Source organism: Schistocerca piceifrons, chromosome 2, assembly GCF_021461385.2.
Source record: "Schistocerca piceifrons isolate TAMUIC-IGC-003096 chromosome 2, iqSchPice1.1, whole genome shotgun sequence".
NCBI classification, from domain to species: domain Eukaryota; kingdom Metazoa; phylum Arthropoda; class Insecta; order Orthoptera; family Acrididae; genus Schistocerca; species Schistocerca piceifrons.
The window spans coordinates 1,035,360,953-1,035,369,083 of record NC_060139.1 but is presented as its reverse complement, the minus strand read 5'-3'; the positions used below and the strand labels follow the sequence as shown (position 1 = coordinate 1,035,369,083).

Sequence of the window (8,131 nt, the reverse complement as noted above, 5' to 3'; positions counted from 1 at the left end):
TTTTATAGTCGACAAACGTGATGACATAACTTTTGTTTGAAGTACTATGTAAATATTTCACTGAGTTTTTCAAGTTAAGGATTTGTTCTACGCAAGATCGACCTTTTCTGAACCCACCTTGGTATTCGCCTAGTTTTGAATCCAGCTGAGGTTCTGCGCGTTTTAGTAGGGCTCTAGACAGAATTTTGTATGTTATTGACAATAAAGAGATTCCACGATAGTTGTTGGGGTCTGTTTTACTTCCTTTTTTGTACAGAGGATGTATGATTGCAGTCTTCCAATCTGTGGGGATTTTTTCAGTTTTCCAGATTTCATGTATAATTTCTTTGAGTTTTGCAATAAGATTTCCTCCTGCATTTTTCCATAATTCTGCGATGATTTGGTCTTCTCCTGATGCTTTGTTATTTTTCTGTGACTGAATTATCTCTTTAATCTCTTGTAAACTTGGTGGCTTTGAGTCTGGGTTTCGTTGTGTACGATGGAACTCAAATTTTTCTGCAGGCTTTTCACAATTCAGTAATTTAGAAAAGTATTTTGCAAGAATTTCACAGTTTTCGGTGTTGGTATGAGCAATTTCCCCATGGTCATTTTTGAACTGGAGTGATGGAGGAGAGTACTTTGTTAATTTTTGTTTGAATACTCTGTAGAAATTTCGGGAATTGTTTTTCTTGAAATCATTTTCTATGTCTTGCAATTTTTTGTCTTCATGTTGTTTACGGACTGTTCGTATTGCTTTTGAGACTGTTTTCCTGGTATCTTTGAGATCTTCCAGGGTCTTTTGATTTTTGTTGCACAACCAATTTTGCCACGCCTGTTGTCTGAGATTTATCAGTTGGTCACACTCATCTGTCCATCATGGGTGTTTACGTGTTCTTGTTTGCGGTACTACAGTTTCAGCTGCATTTAAAAGTCCTGCTTGCAGTTGTTGCCAATTTTGTGGTTTTAAATTTTGCGTTTCTTTTGTAAATTGTTCACTGCCATTTATCTTTTGTACATCATATTTGTTTTTTATATATATTAAAAGGCCAATGATAAATTTTCCGAATTTACCTTCTTTTTAATAAATAAAAATAGACATACAACCGAGGACTCTTATTGTAAGTTAAAAAGGGGGGCGTAAAAAGGAGTCTGTTCACAAAAAAAACCATAGATTTTAGCAAAGAATTCATACAAAACATTTTTCTTTAGTTACATATGGAGAAATATTTGTACACTGTTTCAATGTACCCATCTACGACATGCGCGCTTGTCACGAGACTATACCAAGGAAATTTTTCCCGCACCACATTCTTGTTGTATACGCAACTGTTGACAAACCTCAATCTGCAGCGCCAGGTACGTGTGGGTTCATAATATTTTGTTGTTATTTCTACAGCCCACGAGGCGAGTGTTTGTAACATCGCACTTCTATAAGAATTTTTATTGCTTTTGCCTTTTTTGTTCCAACCTGGACCTGCAGGTTGAAACCGATAGTAGGTAAATAAAAAGTTAACGATCCAGACAGTGTTTGTTTATTTATTATAAGAAAGGGATCACGGTTCATAAGACATGGTGTCAAATACGAACATGTTTTAATATTCAACATACCATTTACTGGCATTACTTTAATGGTTGCAACGTACACTTGTAACAAGGGAAACTCTCCATGACACCCCCCCCCCCCCAACACAGATTTAGTGGTACGAGCGCCCAGTGGATACCCCCTCAAAAACTGAACACAGATAAGCATGGATACAAAAAGGAGGTATACTGAACTATAAGTAAAAAGCAAAATAAAAACAATGAACGGGCCACGAACAAGAAGTTCAATAAAGTGCAGCCTCATACAGCAAATACGTCGTGGGTAATCAGTCATGGTGTTAGGCCGCGCCACGCAGGCGAGCCGAGTTCAAAACTCTCTCGTGCCAATTTCTTTTCTTTTTCTTTCCACAACGTTATGAGCGTTACCTCAAATGGCTCTGAGCACTATGGGACTTAACATCTGAGGTCATTAGTCCCCTAGAACTTAGAACTACTTAAACCTGACTAACCTAAGGACATCACACACATCCATGCCCGAGGCAGGATTCGAACCTGCGACCGTAGCGGTCGCACGGTTCCAGAGTGTAGCGCCTAGAACCGCTCGGCCACACCGGCCGGCTCATACGAACACCTATATCGTGCAAGAAGGCATATCTCACTCACGTATCCGTCGTACAAACCTATTTAACAGACAATACAGTACGAGCCTGTGCATTGTCTTGATGCAGAGCCCGTGACTTGTTCTTAAACAATTCGTGTGGTTTATTTTCTCATGGAGTCGAGCAAGAACCTCCAGGTCGGTTAATAGTTTGACATTCTGGAACCCGCTGAAGATAAAATTCCACGAATATCCGAAAGTCATCGCTTTGAATTTAGATTGCCGATTCAAGCTTTCTTTGCTCTTGGTGAAGTTCGGCCCTTCCAGTGCACAGACTGGCACTTCATCGGCGGATCAGAAGTGAGAAAACTGATTAGTAACGTGTTATCATTCTTTCTAAGAAATTAGGAGTATTTTCAATGGTATTAAGGGTCAGTACACATTTTCACAAGTATCTTTTTGTTAGATGGTTTGAATTTTCGGCACCAGTTTTGAGAACACACTTCCCTCGTGTTAAGCTGGTTACGTAAAATTTACCTTAAGCATTCCTTGTCAACTGCTTCAGTTTCAGCAATCTATTGAATACTCTACTGATGGTCTGATCGAATAGGATTCCCTGCTTTATGATGTTCAAGGGGGTATTGAGCATGAGTCATGTGTCGATAAGAGATTCCTACCATATGAAACACGTAGTGTCACTAATGCCGTGTATGACGCACCAGACGTGTTTTCCGGTGGAGGATTCGGTTGACCTGTCGCCTTGACATCAAACGTTTGCGGTTCCCATTCCAAAGCCACTTCTTTTCGGCTGCTACTAGAGTATGTGTGCAGAATGAACAGTCGTTACACCTCGCTGTTGCAAACGGACGTTACACCACGACACAGACACAAATGTGAATAAATCGAACAGCGAAAAAAATAAAAATTTGGCACCAGCGATGTTTGAACTCTGATCGCCCGCATGGCAGTTAACACCGTAACCACGTTATTTTTTTTTAATCTCATTTTGTTCGTTAATGTTGGTTCTATTTGCTCAGGGCGGACGTCCCATGATGCTTGTTCAAGTTCATTGGTGATCCATTTACTCAGTTTTTTTTTACTACAGCGGGCAGCTAACCCTCTGACCAAACACACTAAGTTACCGTGCCGGCATTAACCATAACGCCGTTTCATTTCCCGGCTGCTCTATATTACACTTCTTCTTCTAGGACCTTTCACTGTTTCTATTTTGCTTTTTTGTCACAGTATAGTACAGCTTCTTCCTGTTTTCAGGCTTCATCTGTGTTCAGCTTTTGGCGGGCTGTCCACTTTTTTCCACTGGGCCCTCTTACCACTAAATGTGAGGGGGGTGCGACGGGGAGTTTCCCTTTTCAGTACATTTCACCAGTAGTCGCTTTTACAGGAGGCACAACGTCACGAATTCCTGCCAGATGTACAATATCTGTGCAGCACCATGTTTTCTCTGTACATCTGGCAGGAGTTTGTGACGTTGTGCCTCCTGGAAAAGCGACTACTTGTGGAATGTACTTGCAAGGGCTATGGAGGAGCATGTGGTCAGGAAATCGCTCTCCCGGCCGTATGTCAGTTTACGAGACCGGAGCCGCTACTTCTCCGTCAAGTAGCTCCTCAGTTTGCCTCACAAGGGCTGAGTGCACCCCGCTTGCCAACAGCGCTTGGCAGACCGGATGGTCACCCACTCAAGTGCTAGCACAGCCCGACAGTACTTAACTTCGGTGACCTGACGGGAACCGGTGTTACCACTACGGCAAGGCCGTTGGCCCAGCACCATGTTTTAGCATACACAATACGATCTGTAATCATGAGAAAATAAAATTTCAGTTTCTTCTTTAAAATATTCTGTTCGTTTCTAATCGACTCTAGCTTTAGTCGTCAAACTAAAATCAGCAAAGCAATGTTCCAATACGCGAGCGACGATTGTGGTGCGACTTCGGCAACCGCCACCAGTGTAATTTAACCACAAAGGCACAGAAACACGCACGAAAAATACGCACTCGAGGGGCTATGGAAAATAGCTGCAAGAGTTTTAACATATTTCCTTCGATGAAATATGTTTGACAAAGCAGTCAACCACGCCGCTCGACTCCGGTTGAGCACCGCGGCAGCGGAATCTCATCAGAACGAAAGGTCACTGCCGACGCCATAAACCTGGACAAGGCCGGCTGGAGCTAGAGCGGCTGACACCTACACAGCAGAATGCCATCAGCCGCGCCGTGGGGAGTTGCAAAACTGCCCGATGCCGCGGCGCGGCGCTGCCGGCCGTACCGTGGCCTTCACTCGCCTCTGCACAAGTTCTTTCTCACGATCAACTACTGTACCGCTTATCGACATCTCTCCTTCCCACCACGAGATCTTGCAGCAAATGCGCATTCCACAATTCGCGCGGCGTTTTTATATGACTCATACGTAACGCTAAAAATGTTTCTCAGAGACTGCTACCATTCACAAAACTTATTAAACATGATTCGAGGTATAAATCTCATCTTCATACTATAATATCAATATAAAAAATTTAACGAAAGTACAGACAGATATTAAAGTTGTTCTCTTCAGTCTCGGCATGTACTGTGGTCAATGTCTCTTGTTTTCCAGTTCAAAGGAGATTTGACTGTGATGTACAGTGTTTTGTATCCTTTGGAACTTTATCAACAGCGGTTCAACAAGTTCCAAGGAGCCACAGAAATTGGCGTACTGAACACACCGCAAGAACACAGCCCGTTCATATGAACATAGTTGACTACAGTACATATCACGTCTATACGACTTTCATATTCATATCTATCTATCTATCTATATCCGGATCCTGCTCCAGCTACTGCCGGGTCTGGGTGCTGACGAGCCCTCTCCATTTGGCTCGGTCCTCCCACCACGTTTCTTCCTACACTTGCTGCCAGGTCACACCTCTCCTTTCCACAGATATTCTCACTCCGATTTTCCACCGCGTTCTTGGGCGCCCTCTAGGTCTTTTCCCATCCATCTTTAGTTCTTCCATAATTTTGGGAAGACATCCTCTTAACATGCCCGTACCATCTTAATCTCCTTTTTTCAATTTCTTCTCTCATACTTTCTTGTTTAAGGTCCTTTGTAATCTCTACATTCCTTACTCTGTCCATTCTTGTTTTTCCCGTAACTGCTCTGAGAAATTTCATTTCCCCTGCTTGCAGTGTGCTCCAGTCCCTTTCTGTCATTGTCCATGTTTCTCCACCATAGGTGACAATAGCGAAGTAATAATTCTTATACATAAGGAGTTTTGCTTTTTCTGAAACTTTCTTATTCCAAATCAGGTGTTTTATTTTTTGGTAGAAATTGCCTCCCTTCTGTAACCTGCTATTAATTTCGTTAGTTATTCTTCCATCCCAAGGTATTTCACTCCCTAAATAAGTGAAACTTTCTACCACTTTGAGGGGTTCTCCATTCAAGGTAATATTTCCGTTGATCCCCTTTCTCTCTTCCAAATACCATTACGTCACTCTCATCTTTATTTATTTTTAATCCATTGCTTTTCATTATTTACTTCCACGCGTCAAGTTGTAACTGTACATTTACCTCTTTATCGCCCCACATTACCATATCATCTGCAAAAATCATCTTTCTGTCTTTTTCTTTTACTATATCTTTAACTGCCCTATTCATTCCCTCCATCACAACCTTTAAAAGTGCAGGAGATAGAATACTTCCTTACTTAAGTCCTTATCTTATTTCGAAGTATTCAGAGTTCCCCAATGGTGTTCTAATTCTACAATTGTGTCCTCTGTACATTGTCTTTATTACATTAATGTATCCATCTTCTATATCTATCTTCTTCATTTCTTCCCAGAGTCTTTCCCTGTTAACTGAGTCATACGCCTTTTTCATGTCTATAAAAACCATTTATCACCCTTTTGTTATACACCCAACATTTTTCCATCAGTTGACGGATAGAAAATATCAGGTCGATCGTGCTTCTTCCTTTCCTAAACCCATGCTGTTCTCCACTCAGCTCCTTCTCTATCTTTTCACTTATTCGATTTAGTAAAATTCTTTCAAAAATCTGGGCTGTATAACTCATAAGGGTTATTCCTCTGTAGTTTTTACAAAGTCTTCTATTGCCTTTTTTGAAGATGGGAACAATGTCTCCTCTTCTCCAATCGTCAGGTATTGTACTATTTCTCCACATTGTATCTAGAAACTACGGAGAGGCTCCGACCCCGCCGCAGCCGCAGTGGTCCACAGCCCCACGAGGACTACCGCAATCCACTTCACCCCTCCGCCACCCCACACTGAACACAGGGTTACTGTGTGGTTCGGCCCCAGGTGGACCCCCAAGGGAACGTCTCACACCAGACGAGTGTAACCCCTATGTTTGCGTGGTAGAGTAATGGTGGTGTATGCGTACGTGGGGAACTTGTTTGCGCAGAAATCGCCGATATAGTGTAACTGAGGCGGAATAAGGGGAACCAGCCAGCATTCGCCGAGGCAGATGGAAAACCGCCTAAAAACCATCCACAGACTGGCCGGTTGATCAGACCTCGACACAAATCCGCCGGGCGGATTCGTGCCGGGGACCAGGCGCTCCTTCCCGCCCGGGCGCGCATGTCTCCACACACTAGATAGTACTCTGTACAGCCACTGCATTCCCACTGGACCTGCTGCTCTTATGATGTCCACTGATACTTCATCAGGTCGCGGGGCTTTCCCCCCCTTTCACCTTCTTCACAGCTATTTCCCTTCCTTCCAGTTTAATTTGTCCTAATTCTGCTTCCCAAGTTCTCTCAATTTCTCAATTATTTGTTGTTTCCTCGTGTACCTGCTCCTCAGCGTTTAACAGTTTCTTAAAATCTTCTTTCCAGAGATCTTTTCTATTCCCTTGATCTTCAATCACGGTACCGTCCTCTGTTTCCATCTTTACTGGTACTTCAGGAGTCAGAAGCCTTCCTTTTATTTTTCATCATTTTATAGAAATATATATATATATATATATGTCTTTGTTAAATGTTTTTATATTTCCACTGTAGCCTGAATAAGAAGTCTTTATCTGGAAAAATGATGCTTCATTAAATACACTCTACGAAAAAAAAAAGACGCATGACGAAGGAATTATACGAGTGGGACAGAAATCTGTAGATGTGATGTACTTGAACAGACAAATGATTACAATTTCAGTAAAATTGGATGGTTTGTTCAAGACACAGTGTGAGCACGTCAATATCGCGCTGATCCACCTCTGGCTCTCATGCAAGCAGTTATTCGGCTTGGAACTGATTGATACAGTTGTCGGATGTACTCCTGGTGGATATCGTGCCGAATTCTGTCCAATCAGCGCGTTAGATTGCCGAAATCCCGAGCTAGTTGGAGGGCACTGCCCCTAGCGCTCCAGACTTGCTCCAGTGGAGAGAGACCCGGCGACTGTAGTGGCAAAGGCACGGTTTGGGAAGCACGCAGACAAGCAGTGGAAACACTCGCCGTGGGCGGGCAGGCATTATCTTGCTGGAATGCAAGTCCACGATGGATTGCCATGAAGAGCAACAAAACGGGGCGTAGAATATCGTCGACGTACCGCTCTCCTGTAAAGGTGCCGCGGATGACGACCAAACGGGCCGCGCTATGAGAAGAAATGGCACCCCAGACCACCACTCCTGGCTGTCCGGCCATACGGCGGCCGACCTCAGGTTGGTACCCCACTGCTGTCTGGAGTCTCTCCAGATAGGTCTTCAGTGTTCATCGGGGCTCAGTTCGAAGCGGGACTCATCACTGGAGACAATTCTACTCCAGTCATTGAGATCCCAGGCCAGAGACGTGTCTGGAGACATGATATTCTACGCCCCGTTTTCTTGACCTTCGTGCCAAGCCATTCTGAGCTTACGTTTCACCAAGGTAATGCCCGTCCGAATACGGAGTGCGTTTCCACTGCTTGTCTGCGTGTTTGCCAAGCCCTACCGTGGCCAGCAAGGTCGCCGGACCACTCCCCAATTGAGAACGTTTGCAGCATTACGGGCTGGGCCGTCCAATCAGCTC

At 43.6% G+C, this 8,131-nt stretch overlaps 1 pseudogene; it reads right to left on the bottom strand.

Annotated features, from left to right (window-relative positions):
- Window positions 1-3,780: 3,780 nt before the first annotated feature.
- LOC124778433 lies at window positions 3,781-3,898 on the bottom strand (annotated as a pseudogene).
- Between the last annotated feature and the right edge of the window lie 4,233 nt (window positions 3,899-8,131).